This window comes from Aegilops tauschii, chromosome 1 (genome assembly GCF_002575655.3).
Source record: "Aegilops tauschii subsp. strangulata cultivar AL8/78 chromosome 1, Aet v6.0, whole genome shotgun sequence".
NCBI lineage: Eukaryota > Viridiplantae > Streptophyta > Magnoliopsida > Poales > Poaceae > Aegilops > Aegilops tauschii.
In genome coordinates, this window is record NC_053035.3 from 358,669,984 (window position 1) to 358,684,879 (window position 14,896).

Genomic DNA, 14,896 nt, shown 5'->3' on the forward strand with positions numbered 1-14,896 from the left:
TGCACGGAGTGGAGTCAGCCTACAAAGACATATACATGCGGCGTCAGAGATCCAAAAAGAACGGCAACTGAAGATTAATTAATTAGTTGAGTTGATGAAGGTGCGACACGTATTTATCGTGAGGGCGTCGAGCTCAGCCAATGTCGACGACCCGACATTCAAGCCAGAGACGGAGCTAGGGCTGCTGTGAGAGCTGGGTGCAGGAGCAGGTGCTGGAGGAGGTGCGGGTGCGGTTGCCATACTAGGTACGGGTATGGGTGCGGTGTTCATTGAGTTGCTCCCGGTGAAGCTGGGCATGGGAAAATCACTTGGTGGCGCGTTTGGATTTTGTTGCACCCATGTGACCACTGTTGGAATCAAGCTTGTAAAGGCAGCCACCATATTAGATCTACAGGTAGCGATTATCTCAGCTTTTGCTTTCTCCATCGCCCGCGCCACCTTCTCGTCGATAGTCACTTGACTGAACTTCTTTCTCTGTCTTTTGTCCTCGGGGTCCTCATTATAATAGTACTTCCACATGGCCCCATCCCCGGCGCCGTGCACACGTCCATATTGCGGCCGCTGGCCGGGCGGGTGTCCCATCATTATGTTCATGGCCCGGTTGAAAGGATTGTCCCACTTGTACTTCGCCGACGACTGAGTCGACTGAGTCGACGAGTCACTCTCGGCCGCAAGCTTGTGTTGCTCTCTCTGCAAAATGGACCGTGAATCATTTACGAATGCGACTAGAATGTAGTAGACTTCCTTGATGAGAACCTAATATGTAAGGTGGTAAAAGGATAATTACCAGTATTCTCATGAATTTCCTAGTCGGCCTGTCGGTGAAAAAAAAATCTTTTTCTTGGGGTCCCACGAGAATCGGGCCCCGATGAAGTCGTGCTCTTGCTGGTCGGTGAACTAAGCCAATGGGTCTGGGATCCCCTGACGTTCACGTTCTGCGTCCTCAGCCCACATGTGCCTCTTTCCCGTGTAACCACGACTTCCAAGGCAGTGGTTCCCCATGTTCTTTGCCTGCAGCTGCTTGCCTCTCTCCGACCTGGCCTTGGCAGCTTCTTCATTGCAAGTCTCCTTGAACTTTTTAAAGTCCTCTATCGTAATTTTCAGATTGTCTGCAACAATCTCGGCGTAGGTTTCATGGTCTACTTGAATCGCCTTTTTCACCCTAGTTTTCCAAGCGCTCAATGCGTTGCTGAACTTCCCTAGGGCTTTGTTGTTGATTTTTTTTCATGGCATCATCATCCCATGGGTCGACATCGTCATTCCAACCGGGGAACAGGAATCTTGCGTGCAACCTAGTTAGAAGCAGCTTCTTCAAATGTTCATTCTTCAGTATTTTTGTGGTGTTGATGTTAGCGGTATCCCGTAGGATGCATGCTAGTTGGTTGCCGTAACACGCTGCCACTTCTCGCGGCTCTATTGGCTTGAACTCGCCAGGGTGCACCGCCGTGACCACCAGTCTTCCGGTGCTGAGCTCATTTGGGCGTCGTGTCCTCTTTTCCTTCTTTCCCTCACTGGCTTGGGAGGTCCCACCTTCCGTGTTGTAGTTAGGAACATCATCAACGCCAGCAGTGCCGGTGTCATTAGTGGCATCAGTGTCGGCGCCGGCGCCACCACCGTCGTCATCCATCATGACAAGGGGGTCCGGACACCCAGCTTGCTGTCTCTCCTGATCCGCCAGAAAGTCGAGGTAGGCATGTCCTCGACCTAATTGGGACTGAGAACCTCCGGCCTCATCGGTGTCGGTCATGTTTCCTAGGGTTCAATGTCGTAGTCGTTTAATTATCGAGCTTTATATAATAAAGTGAATAATGACAAAAAAGTGACCTTTGTTTTGCCAGAAATGTCGTTTCATTCCCGTCGCGACAAATCTCAAGCACTCGATATGTCCAACTTTCTAGCACAAGTCATGCCGAAATTCACGGAAAATTTCGGCATGACCTTTGCTAGAATGTGCACATATAGAGCGCCTGAAATTTGCCGGAATGGAAATGAATCAACATTTCCAGCAAAACATAGGTCACTTAGCAATCGGTTTCCCTGCAAATGACAATAAGCACTATGTGCTGAAGTGATGTGTGTCATCACATGCATGTCAAGTGGATTCACATTACCCAGAGGTGTGCAACAATGATCAAGTCTCACAACATCAAGTGCACTTTAGTTTAGGCAACAGAAGAAAACTCATTACATCTCCACATGGCAACAAAAGAAGTAGACTAAGAAGGCAGCAGTGCCTCTGTTTAGATGCAAGTTAAGATTCAGAAATGTATCATTTTCCTCTGTATATGTTCACTGATTCAGACTTCATGACACGAGGGGGTGGCTCACCGCGCGTCGGGGTCAGGGCTCGCCGGGGCTGAGGGGGTGGCGTCGGGGTCAGGGCTCGCCGGGGCCGAGGGGGTGGCATCGGGGTCGCCGGGGCAGAGGGGGTCCTTCTCCTCCTCGTCGATCTGCAGAGAGACCAAATTTACTCTATCAACAAACTAAACACTCATTTTCATTTACTCTAGCAACAAAATAAAAAACAAGCATATTAACAGCATTCTAACAATAGGCATTTTAACAGCAAGCATTTGAACAACATGCATTTTAACAAAAAGCATTTGAACACTCTAACAATAGGCATTTTAACATCAGTCAAACCAGGCCACACAGCTCTTAAACAGGGCAGCTGACTTCTATGGCAGCAAGTGGAAACCACAACCAAGGAAATGAACAAGGTGGCCGTCAGCTAACAAAAACTAGATCAATTGACACTACGTTGTCTGTCCTGCGGCTGCGACATCAATAACAAACTCTGATATACGTCTTCAGTTGCTGATTCTACCAATTATTTCATCTTCAACTAATTACTAACCCATGAGCTTGAATACAATGACGTTGGAGTCTGAAAGAAGGATGATGATGGTTGACCAACACAAAACTATAGCAGATTCAAATTCAATGACTGAAGCTGAATTCTAACTAAAACTTGTTGCTTTCACCTAAGTTTATTTTCATTTGTTAACAACAGTCAGACTAGGCCACGCAGGTCTCAAACTAGGGGCGGAGAGGAAGGAAGAGGGGGCGGGGGGCCATACCGGAGCGGGAGGGGGTCGGTGGCCGGCGTCGGGGTCGCTGGGGCTGAGGGGTCGGGGTCGCTGAGCCTTGTTGATCTGCAGAGATCAAATTTGGTCAGAGAGAGAGAGAGAGAGAGCCGGGGCTGAGGGGTCGGAGAGGAAGGATGTAACGCCCACGATGCGGCTATATCTCCCACGTGTCGAGGCACGACTTAGAGGCATAACCGCATTGTGGTTTTGTCGCAAGAAGGGTCATCTTCACACAATCCCATGTAATGAACAAGAATGGGATAAAGAGTTGGCTTACAATCGCCACTTCACACAATACATAGATAAATCATACATCATTCAAGATACACACATAGGTCCGACTACGGAACCAAGATAAAAGAAGACAACCCAACTGCTAGATCCCCGATCGTCCCAACTGGGCACCACTACTGATCAATATGAAAAGAAACAACACAACGAACAAGATCTTCATCGAGCTCCCACTTGAGCTCAGTTGCGTCACCTGCACTGGTATCATCGGCACCTGCAACTGTTTGGAAGTATCTGTGAGTCACGAGGACTCAGCAATCTCACACCCGCGAGATCAAGACTATTTAAGCTTATAGGAAAGGATGGTGTAAAGAGGAGGAGCTGCAGCAAGCACTAAGCATATATGGTGGCTAACATACGCAAATAAGAGCGAGAAGAGAAGCAACGGAACGGTCGTGAAGCTAGCAATGACCAAGAAGTGATCCTGAACTCCTACTTACGTCAAACATAACCCAGAAACCGTGTTCACTTCCCGGACTCCGCCGAGAAGAGACCATCACGGCTACACACGCGGTGGATGCGTTTTAATTAAGGTCAAGTGTCAAGTTCTCTACAACCGGATATTAACAAATTCCCATCTGCCTCATAACCGCGGGCACGGCTTTCGAAAGATATAACCCTGCAGGGGTGTCCCAACTTAGCCCATCATAAGCTCTCACGGTCAACGAAGGATAAACCTTCTCTCGGAAAGACCCGATCAGTCTCGGAATCCCGGTTTACAAGACATTTCGACAATGGTAAAACAAGACCAGCAAAGCCACCCGAATGTGCCGACAAATCCCGATAGGAGCTGCACATATCTCGTTCTCAGGGCACACCGGATGAGACATCCTACGAGTAAAACCAGACCTCGAGTTTCCAGGAGGGGGCCCCGCAGTCTGCTCAGTTCGGACCAACACTCGAAGGAGCACTGGCCCGGGGGGGTTAAAATAAAGATGACCCTTGAGTCTGCAGAACCCAAGGGAAAAAGGCTTAGGTAGGCAAATGGTAAAACCAAGGTTGGGCCTTGCTGGAGGAGTTTTATTCAAAGCGAACTGTCAAGGGGGTCCCATAAATCACCCAACCGCGTAAGGAACGCAAAATCAAGGAACATAACACCGGTATGACGGAAACTAGGGCGGCAAGAGTGGAACAAAACACCAGGCATAAGGCCGAGCCTTCCACCCTTTACCAAGTATATAGATGCATTAATTAAATAAGAGATATTGTGATATCCCAACATAAACATAATCCAACATGGAGCAATCTTCATCTTCACCTGCAACTAGCAACGCTATAAGAGGGGCTGAGCAAAAGCGGTAACATAGCCAAACAACGGTTTGCTAGGAAGGTGACAAAGGTTAGAGGTTCATGGCAATTTGGGAGGCTTGAAGAGCAAGTGAATAGGTAACGCGGCATAGCAATAGAGCGAACAACTAGCAACAAAGATAGAAGTGATTTCGAGGGTATGGTCATCTTGCCTGAGATCCCGCAAGGAAGAAGAACGAGTCCATGAAGAAGACAAACGGATGTAGTCGAACGAATCCTCACAACTCCGGAACGAAACCGAAGCTAACGAGAGAAGCAACCCGGAAAGAAACAAACAACATAGTAAACAACCACCACATACACATGGCATGATGCAAAAACAAATATGATGCATGACCGGTTTAATGAGGCATGGCATGGCAAAATGCAACAAACAACACTACAAATTAAGTGGAGCTCAATATGCAACGAGTTGCATATTGACGAAACACCACATCAATTATTTAGTTCTCTCTCGTTTATGGACCCAACAATATTAAATGTTGATTAACATGGCAAGAGGTGAGACATAAGTAAACCACACATTTTAGGCAATTTAAATGAGGCCGGAACAACAAACAACAATTTCCGGAAAAATCCTCATGTCCATAATTTAGATTTGGTACTGTTCTGCCCTAAACACAATTTTAATGTTGTTAAACAACAAAATTAAGTGCACCAGGTTAAACTAGGCATTTTTCTACCCCATTTACATATAAAGTTTATTAAATTCCGAGTTACGGTTAATTAGTTATGAATTAAATCATTTTAGCATGTTATTTAAGCAAATTTAATCAAACAACATTTTAAACAATTTTAACATGGGTGAAAGTGGCATATTATCAAACTACACAAAATTCTAAGCATTTTACATATTTAGTTTGTTTTAATCCGATGCACGGTTGTGGAGTTATTAAATGCATGAAGTGCAAGGGTTTTTCTGTAAAACAGTCGTTCTCTGGATAAATAGCAAATTTGCAGAACTGGGAAAAACATGGTATGGGCCGCATCTGACTAGCCCAATAGAGGAAAAGGCCAGGGGCGCTGCTCACCCTGGGCCTTGGGCCGGTCGGTGGAGTAGAAGGGCTGGAAGGGGCGCTGGATCGAACGAGGAGGCCAGATCGGGTCAACGCAGCGAGCAAAGGCGCGGGACGAGCCGCTGGTTGACGCGGTCAACGCGAGCACCTACGCTTGTGGATGAAGAAGGCAGCAGCGGTGCAGCGGCAGGAAACAGGGGCAACGGCGGCGGCTTGGCGCTGGACTCGGCGCGGGCGTCTCGCGGCGAGATCCGAAGAGGGGACGACGAGGAACGGCGGAACGTATCTGATGGTTGGGCGGCCGGAGGAGGTCGAGGGCGGCTCGATTTGAGGCCATGGCAGCGGCGTCCTGCGTTGAGAGACAGAGAGCGTAGCGTGAGGGAGGGAGAGAGAAACGACAGTGAAGAAGAAGAAAGAGAGAAAGGAAGGAGGCAGAGGAGCCGCGACATGGTCCAGTCGGGTTCCGGCGGCTGGCCACGGTGGCGTTTGGCGACGGGAGGCTCGGGCTCGGGCTCCTGGCGCCTTGGCCGTCAGGGTCCTGCGAGAGAGAGAGATGTGAGATCAGGAGAAAGAAGGAAGAGAAGGAGGGACCGAGGGAGAGGGCGCGGGGTTGGCCTGGGGCTGCTGCTGCGGCCGGCTCGAGGAGAGCTGCTGGTCTCAGGCGCGTGAGAAGGGAGGAGCTCGTGCGCGAGGGTCCTGGTGACGCGGTCGCTGGCGACGGTGGAGGCGCTGCTCGGGGACGAACGAGCAGAGGAGGGAGAAACGAGGAGGAGAGGAGTCTGGTTGTGGTTGGTGGATCGGGAGGGGATGGATCCCAAGGAAGAGGATCGGTGGTGGCTGGTTGGGAGGAGATCCCGAGGTGGGAGATGAGTGCGGCGGCGGCGGCAGGGACAAATCCCCTAGAATTTAGGGTTGGTCTATTTAAGTAGGTAGGGGATTGGGGAGGGGTTACTCGGTCCGTCCGATCGTAATCGGGCGGTCGAGAAAATTAGATAGGGAGTCCAAATAAGAAAACGGAGATGTTTTGTAGATGTTAGGGGATGATCCGGACCCAACGGTCACAACAGTCCGGCTCGGGTTCGGGGAAGCTTTCGGACGCACGCCAGAGGGGGTGGGTGGTTGTGCAGAGAGGGTCAAACGGTCAGACAAGAGAGAAGCGACAATCCGGTTAGACTCAGAACGGTCAACGAACGCAAGGGGGACGCGGCAACTACGAGCGGATGCAAGTTTTAGAACATGGCGGCAACGAAATGCCGATGCAATGCAAATGATGCGATGATGAATGCAACACACAAAATAAATAACCGAGCTGACACTCAAAACATGGAACGCATCTGGAGCGTCGGTCTCGGGGCGTCACAACACTCCACCACTACAAGAGGATCTCGTCCCGAGATCTAGGATGGCACCGGAGGGAAACGGAAGATGAGGAGAAGAGGTAAGACTAAATTGCTTCTTTGACAAACGAGTGAAACCACGAACCTTGAGAGATTGAACGAATTAAAAGAGAGAATCCAACGAAGATGAACAAAGTTGAAAACAATCCGTTAGGAAAGAGGAACAAGGAACATCACGAGAACCTTGTAGGTTGAAAGACATGAATGGAAAAATCAATGAACGAGGAATACATGCAAGCACTCCGGTTGAAACGAGATGTACAAAGAACGATAATGATCAATTACGATAACGCTCCGGTTGGAAAATGGAAGGGGTAAATATGGACTTGGCAAAATGAAAGCACTTGGATGAGACTCTGGTTAAAAGAGGAATGATCGACTCAACACTCCGGTTCAAACAAGATAAAGAAGGAATGAGAATGGTATAATTTGGGCAGCACTCCGCCTGTAAATGGAAGGAATTGAACATGATCTTGACAAGATGAGAGGATACTCGAGTGAAAACATGACACTCCGGCTAAATGGATAAGAAAGGGAAAAATTACATGTTCTTGACAAAACAAGATGATTGATCGAAGAGAGCAACATCACAATGCCTCCGGGACGAACGAATAGAAGATAGATCGTCAGAATAAGAGAACGGAGAAGGAAATGACAACACCTTCCACAAATGAGCTTGGAAAGCATCCTTCCAAGAAGGTTAGAACGGAATTGTTGGAAAACCAACAACGAAAAGAATAAGCTTGTAGTGGGCTTATGGAAAACTTCTCAAAATTATGAGGTGACAACCCGCCACTAACGGAAACAAATGATTGGATTGATATCAACAAGGAGACGAGAAACTTATTTCACCGGGAGGACAAATGAATAACTTGGGTCATTTATAAGCACCATAAATAGCAAAATCCTTAGGGAAAGGTTTAGGTGAAACATGACACAAGATAAATCCAACGACGAGATTGATGGATTTAAAATACCTCATTCTTAACAACAAGTGAATCATGGAACATGAATGGAAATTGTCAAGAAGGACATAACACCACCTCATATGATAAGTTAGAACGAACTGCACTTCGGAATGCAAGATGAAGAATGTTTGAACTCCTCAAAACAACACATGTGTTGAGCACCATGTTTATTTTTGAGTATAGCTTGGCGGATCTTGACTCCAAGAGAAATCTTGAAGAACAATTGAAGAATGAAAAGAATCCTTGACGAACCACCATGTAGAGCCTCCATGAAGAACTCTGGTAATATAAGAATGATCAAACGAAATGGAAACTTAAAAAGAACTCCGGGAGAAGCCTTGCAATGATTAGATGAAGCTTTGAAATGATATAGTTGAAATAACTTGAAGCTCCGGAAAGAAAAGATGAATAACTTGGAACCGAGAATTTGATATCATGAACGAACTCGAAAAGAAAGGATTAAACACTTGGATGAAATAAGAATTACATTATGCGTATCCTTCACCAATTTAAATTGATGACAAGCAACGGATCTTGCATCCTACTTATTCTCGTAGAAAGGATTAACATAGATATTGCGCAAACTTGAGAAAAGTCTTCAACGAACCACCGGTAGGATTGAAACAACGAATAAATTGATATGATAACGAAGGAATTGAAATCTTGAACGAACCACCGCGAGAATTGAAAACAATTGAAGAAAAGAGGACGAAACACCGTAAGAATTAAAGAACGCGCGAAAATACTCAAGGGAATTTGATACACGAGAACGAAGAGATCACGAGCTGATTAGAGAATACTTGGACAATGCACCGGAATAATATGGAGATGACCGAAGAGACATCAATTTAGAATAATTGAAGAACGAAGCTGAAAACTTAGAACGAAGAAATCTTCTGAAATGATGGCCTTCGGAGAATCAAACTGAAAATACTCATGAAATGCTCCGGATGGGTATGAAAAGAATTCTCGCAATCGAAAACAATTATGAGAGGATGGCATAAACTAGAACTATGAATCTTCAAGAGAACGGATAAGATTTGGAGGAAAAACTCTTCTTCGGTCTTCAAATGTGGAGAATGATGATGAGAAACACCACCATGAATTGTCGAGATACTCCGGGATGAAAAATTGGAAAGGTTGAACCAACGACGAAAAGAATTTAAAAGATCTTGGAGAAAGACATTTGACTGATGATAATTCATTCTTATGTCAAACTTCGAAAAGAATTTGGGAGTAACTCCAGAAAAATTAGAAGAGTCAGGTAAGATACTGGGAAAAGACCTGTGGGTTAGGGCCCACTCAAGAGAAACACCGTTGAAATGATAAGTTGAAAAGGAGATTGCACCGGTTGAATTAAATGGCTTGAATGAGATAACAACCTCAAAATAGCTTGAACGGATCTTGAATGAAAACACGAATCTCTTGAGATATCTTCAACACTCCGGAACACATGGAAAGCGAGAGGTGAGTGATTAAGAGATACACCGGCATGAGAAAAACATTTGAAGAACATCTTCATGAGAACCACCGGGTAAGAACATTGATTGAAAAGAATGAAGGGACTTCACGTGAATAAAATGGATACTTGGTTAAGAAATCTGAGTCCTTGAAGCAAGAGGGTGGGAGGGCGGGAAAAACAAAGGCAACTTGGGGACGGATGAAACGAACAATGTTGGGAAACTGAGAGGTGATCTTGCGAATGTTGAAATGATTGGATCCACTTGAAGAGAAGCACGCCGGTAGAAAAAGAAATTACCATGACGACCTCGATGATCAAGAAGGATTAGTATTCACATAGCAATATGAGAACACCGTTTAGGAAAGGTATGGATTCAACATTTGACTTCGAAGCAACTCGAATACCACAAATAAAACAAAACAAAGGATTTGGCTTGCAAAATAAGCCGGAACAAACATATGATAGAGATTTTGTCCGAAGTTTTCGTGGTGGGGCCCACACGGGCTCAATCGTACAGCACCATCATGTACAAGGCTGTGCACATGACATACGAAGCGTCCCCGAGTCGGCATAGCCATGGACTCTTTAAGACACTACGAGACCACTGTAAAATCAACCGTATACAGGCGGACCACTAGACGTCGAACCCCAATCTCATATCATGCGTCTGTCGGAAAGATATCCTAAGGCTACTAGAATTCCCACTTATAAACTCCCAAAACTTTCTGGTTATGCAATCTGGTGTGGGGGAAACATGGGACACAAAATATATCACCCAAACTAAACAATACCTAGATCCAGCTGTATCCATCCGTCAACACATAACCAAGAAAACTCCGGAAATCGTTTACCTCAACCTTCGAAAAGCATCCGTTATACAAGTTATGGCAATACTCCCGAACTCCCGCCCCAGTACTGGGTGGCGTCGAGGTGATCTCACCAACAACTGCATAAAAGAGATTTCGATGTCGGCGAAACTCAGGCATTCCAGAACTGCAACGATAAAATTGTGACGACAACACCTCGGAGCTCAACTCCCCGGGACACTGCCACAACCCCTAAATGTCAGGAGGCACCAAGAACAATGTTCTCGTCACAAAACCATCGGAACGATTCCAAGATACCCGCGTGATCCTAAATTTTTTTTAGTGAAATCTGAGGAGAGAATAGTCAAAACTTCTACGTCAGGAGACCTCACCAGAGCGACGAAGGGACTGAGGAGTAAAAAGAATCATACTCTCCGATATATATAATCCTAAGACTCAAAACATTTTTGTTCTAGACTCAACAATGCTAGCGATTCGATCAAGCAGGGGGCTCCTAAGTCGGGGATGGCTCTGATACCAACTTGTAACGCCCACGATGCGGCTATATCTCCCACGTGTCGAGGCACGACTTAGAGGCATAACCGCATTGTGGTTTTGTCGCAAGAAGGGTCATCTTCACACAATCCCATGTAATGAACAAGAATGGGATAAAGAGTTGGCTTACAATCGCCACTTCACACAATACATAGATAAATCATACATCATTCAAGATACACACATAGGTCCGACTACGGAACCAAGATAAAAGAAGACAACCCAACTGCTAGATCCCCGATCGTCCCAACTGGGCACCACTACTGATCAATATGAAAAGAAACAACACAACGAACAAGATCTTCATCGAGCTCCCACTTGAGCTCAGTTGCGTCACCTGCACTGGTATCATCGGCACCTGCAACTGTTTGGAAGTATCTGTGAGTCACGAGGACTCAGCAATCTCACACCCGCGAGATCAAGACTATTTAAGCTTATAGGAAAGGATGGTGTAAAGAGGAGGAGCTGCAGCAAGCACTAAGCATATATGGTGGCTAACATACGCAAATAAGAGCGAGAAGAGAAGCAACGGAACGGTCGTGAAGCTAGCAATGACCAAGAAGTGATCCTGAACTCCTACTCACGTCAAACATAACCCAGAAACCGTGTTCACTTCCCGGACTCCGCCGAGAAGAGACCATCACGGCTACACACGCGGTGGATGCGTTTTAATTAAGGTCAAGTGTCAAGTTCTCTACAACCGGATATTAACAAATTCCCATCTGCCTCATAACCGCGGGCACGGCTTTCGAAAGATATAACCCTGCAGGGGTGTCCCAACTTAGCCCATCATAAGCTCTCACGGTCAACGAAGGATAAACCTTCTCTCGGAAAGACCCGATCAGTCTCGGAATCCCGGTTTACAAGACATTTCGACAATGGTAAAACAAGACCAGCAAAGCCACCCGAATGTGCCGACAAATCCCGATAGGAGCTGCACATATCTCGTTCTCAGGGCACACCGGATGAGACATCCTACGAGTAAAACCAGACCTCGAGTTTCCAGGAGGGGGCCCCGCAGTCTGCTCAGTTCGGACCAACACTCGAAGGAGCACTGGCCCGGGGGGGTTAAAATAAAGATGACCCTTGAGTCTGCAGAACCCAAGGGAAAAAGGCTTAGGTAGGCAAATGGTAAAACCAAGGTTGGGCCTTGCTGGAGGAGTTTTATTCAAAGCGAACTGTCAAGGGGGTCCCATAAATCACCCAACCGCGTAAGGAACGCAAAATCAAGGAACATAACACCGGTATGACGGAAACTAGGGCGGCAAGAGTGGAACAAAACACCAGGCATAAGGCCGAGCCTTCCACCCTTTACCAAGTATATAGATGCATTAATTAAATAAGAGATATTGTGATATCCCAACATAAACATAATCCAACATGGAGCAATCTTCATCTTCACCTGCAACTAGCAACGCTATAAGAGGGGCTGAGCAAAAGCGGTAACATAGCCAAACAACGGTTTGCTAGGAAGGTGACAAAGGTTAGAGGTTCATGGCAATTTGGGAGGCTTGAAGAGCAAGTGAATAGGTAACGCGGCATAGCAATAGAGCGAACAACTAGCAACAAAGATAGAAGTGATTTCGAGGGTATGGTCATCTTGCCTGAGATCCCGCAAGGAAGAAGAACGAGTCCATGAAGAAGACAAACGGATGTAGTCGAACGAATCCTCACAACTCCGGAACGAAACCGAAGCTAACGAGAGAAGCAACCCGGAAAGAAACAAACAACATAGTAAACAACCACCACATACACATGGCATGATGCAAAAACAAATATGATGCATGACCGGTTTAATGAGGCATGGCATGGCAAAATGCAACAAACAACACTACAAATTAAGTGGAGCTCAATATGCAACGAGTTGCATATTGACGAAACACCACATCAATTATTTAGTTCTCTCTCGTTTATGGACCCAACAATATTAAATGTTGATTAACATGGCAAGAGGTGAGACATAAGTAAACCACACATTTTAGGCAATTTAAATGAGGCCGGAACAACAAACAACAATTTCCGGAAAAATCCTCATGTCCATAATTTAGATTTGGTACTGTTCTGCCCTAAACACAATTTTAATGTTGTTAAACAACAAAATTAAGTGCACCAGGTTAAACTAGGCATTTTTCTACCCCATTTACATATAAAGTTTATTAAATTCCGAGTTACGGTTAATTAGTTATGAATTAAATCATTTTAGCATGTTATTTAAGCAAATTTAATCAAACAACATTTTAAACAATTTTAACATGGGTGAAAGTGGCATATTATCAAACTACACAAAATTCTAAGCATTTTACATATTTAGTTTGTTTTAATCCGATGCACGGTTGTGGAGTTATTAAATGCATGAAGTGCAAGGGTTTTTCTGTAAAACAGTCGTTCTCTGGATAAATAGCAAATTTGCAGAACTGGGAAAAACATGGTATGGGCCGCATCTGACTAGCCCAATAGAGGAAAAGGCCAGGGGCGCTGCTCACCCTGGGCCTTGGGCCGGTCGGTGGAGTAGAAGGGCTGGAAGGGGCGCTGGATCGAACGAGGAGGCCAGATCGGGTCAACGCAGCGAGCAAAGGCGCGGGACGAGCCGCTGGTTGACGCGGTCAACGCGAGCACCTACGCTTGTGGATGAAGAAGGCAGCAGCGGTGCAGCGGCAGGAAACAGGGGCAACGGCGGCGGCTTGGCGCTGGACTCGGCGCGGGCGTCTCGCGGCGAGATCCGAAGAGGGGACGACGAGGAACGGCGGAACGTATCTGATGGTTGGGCGGCCGGAGGAGGTCGAGGGCGGCTCGATTTGAGGCCATGGCAGCGGCGTCCTGCGTTGAGAGACAGAGAGCGTAGCGTGAGGGAGGGAGAGAGAAACGACAGTGAAGAAGAAGAAAGAGAGAAAGGAAGGAGGCAGAGGAGCCGCGACATGGTCCAGTCGGGTTCCGGCGGCTGGCCACGGTGGCGTTTGGCGACGGGAGGCTCGGGCTCGGGCTCCTGGCGCCTTGGCCGTCAGGGTCCTGCGAGAGAGAGAGATGTGAGATCAGGAGAAAGAAGGAAGAGAAGGAGGGACCGAGGGAGAGGGCGCGGGGTTGGCCTGGGGCTGCTGCTGCGGCCGGCTCGAGGAGAGCTGCTGGTCTCAGGCGCGTGAGAAGGGAGGAGCTCGTGCGCGAGGGTCCTGGTGACGCGGTCGCTGGCGACGGTGGAGGCGCTGCTCGGGGACGAACGAGCAGAGGAGGGAGAAACGAGGAGGAGAGGAGTCTGGTTGTGGTTGGTGGATCGGGAGGGGATGGATCCCAAGGAAGAGGATCGGTGGTGGCTGGTTGGGAGGAGATCCCGAGGTGGGAGATGAGTGCGGCGGCGGCGGCAGGGACAAATCCCCTAGAATTTAGGGTTGGTCTATTTAAGTAGGTAGGGGATTGGGGAGGGGTTACTCGGTCCGTCCGATCGTAATCGGGCGGTCGAGAAAATTAGATAGGGAGTCCAAATAAGAAAACGGAGATGTTTTGTAGATGTTAGGGGATGATCCGGACCCAACGGTCACAACAGTCCGGCTCGGGTTCGGGGAAGCTTTCGGACGCACGCCAGAGGGGGTGGGTGGTTGTGCAGAGAGGGTCAAACGGTCAGACAAGAGAGAAGCGACAATCCGGTTAGACTCAGAACGGTCAACGAACGCAAGGGGGACGCGGCAACTACGAGCGGATGCAAGTTTTAGAACATGGCGGCAACGAAATGCCGATGCAATGCAAATGATGCGATGATGAATGCAACACACAAAATAAATAACCGAGCTGACACTCAAAACATGGAACGCATCTGGAGCGTCGGTCTCGGGGCGTCACAAAGGAAGAGGGGGCGGGGGGCCAAACCGGAGCGGGAGGGGGTCGGTGGCCGGTGTCGGGGTCGGGGCTGAGGTCGAGTTCGGCGTCGGCGGCGGCGTGGGCGGGGCGGCGTCGGCGGCAGCGTGGGCGGTGCGGCGTCGGCGGCGGCGGGGGCGGTGCGGCGTCAGAGAAAAGGG

At 47.6% G+C, this 14,896-nt stretch overlaps 2 long non-coding RNA genes across 2 annotated transcripts; both read right to left on the reverse strand.

Annotated features, from left to right (window-relative positions):
• Nucleotides 1-3,195: 3,195 nt before the first annotated feature.
• On the reverse strand, nucleotides 3,196-6,758 carry LOC141026853 (uncharacterized). Its single transcript, XR_012189070.1, has 3 exons — nucleotides 5,720-6,758; nucleotides 4,841-4,931; nucleotides 3,196-3,600 (listed from the first exon to the last, which is right to left on the reverse strand). It is a non-coding gene; the product is annotated as an uncharacterized lncRNA (long non-coding RNA).
• Nucleotides 6,759-10,330: 3,572 nt separating this feature from the next.
• Nucleotides 10,331-14,608, reverse strand: LOC141027015 (uncharacterized). Its single transcript, XR_012189116.1, has 3 exons — nucleotides 13,376-14,608; nucleotides 12,497-12,587; nucleotides 10,331-11,256 (listed from the first exon to the last, which is right to left on the reverse strand). It is a non-coding gene; the product is annotated as an uncharacterized lncRNA (long non-coding RNA).
• Nucleotides 14,609-14,896: the final 288 nt, after the last annotated feature.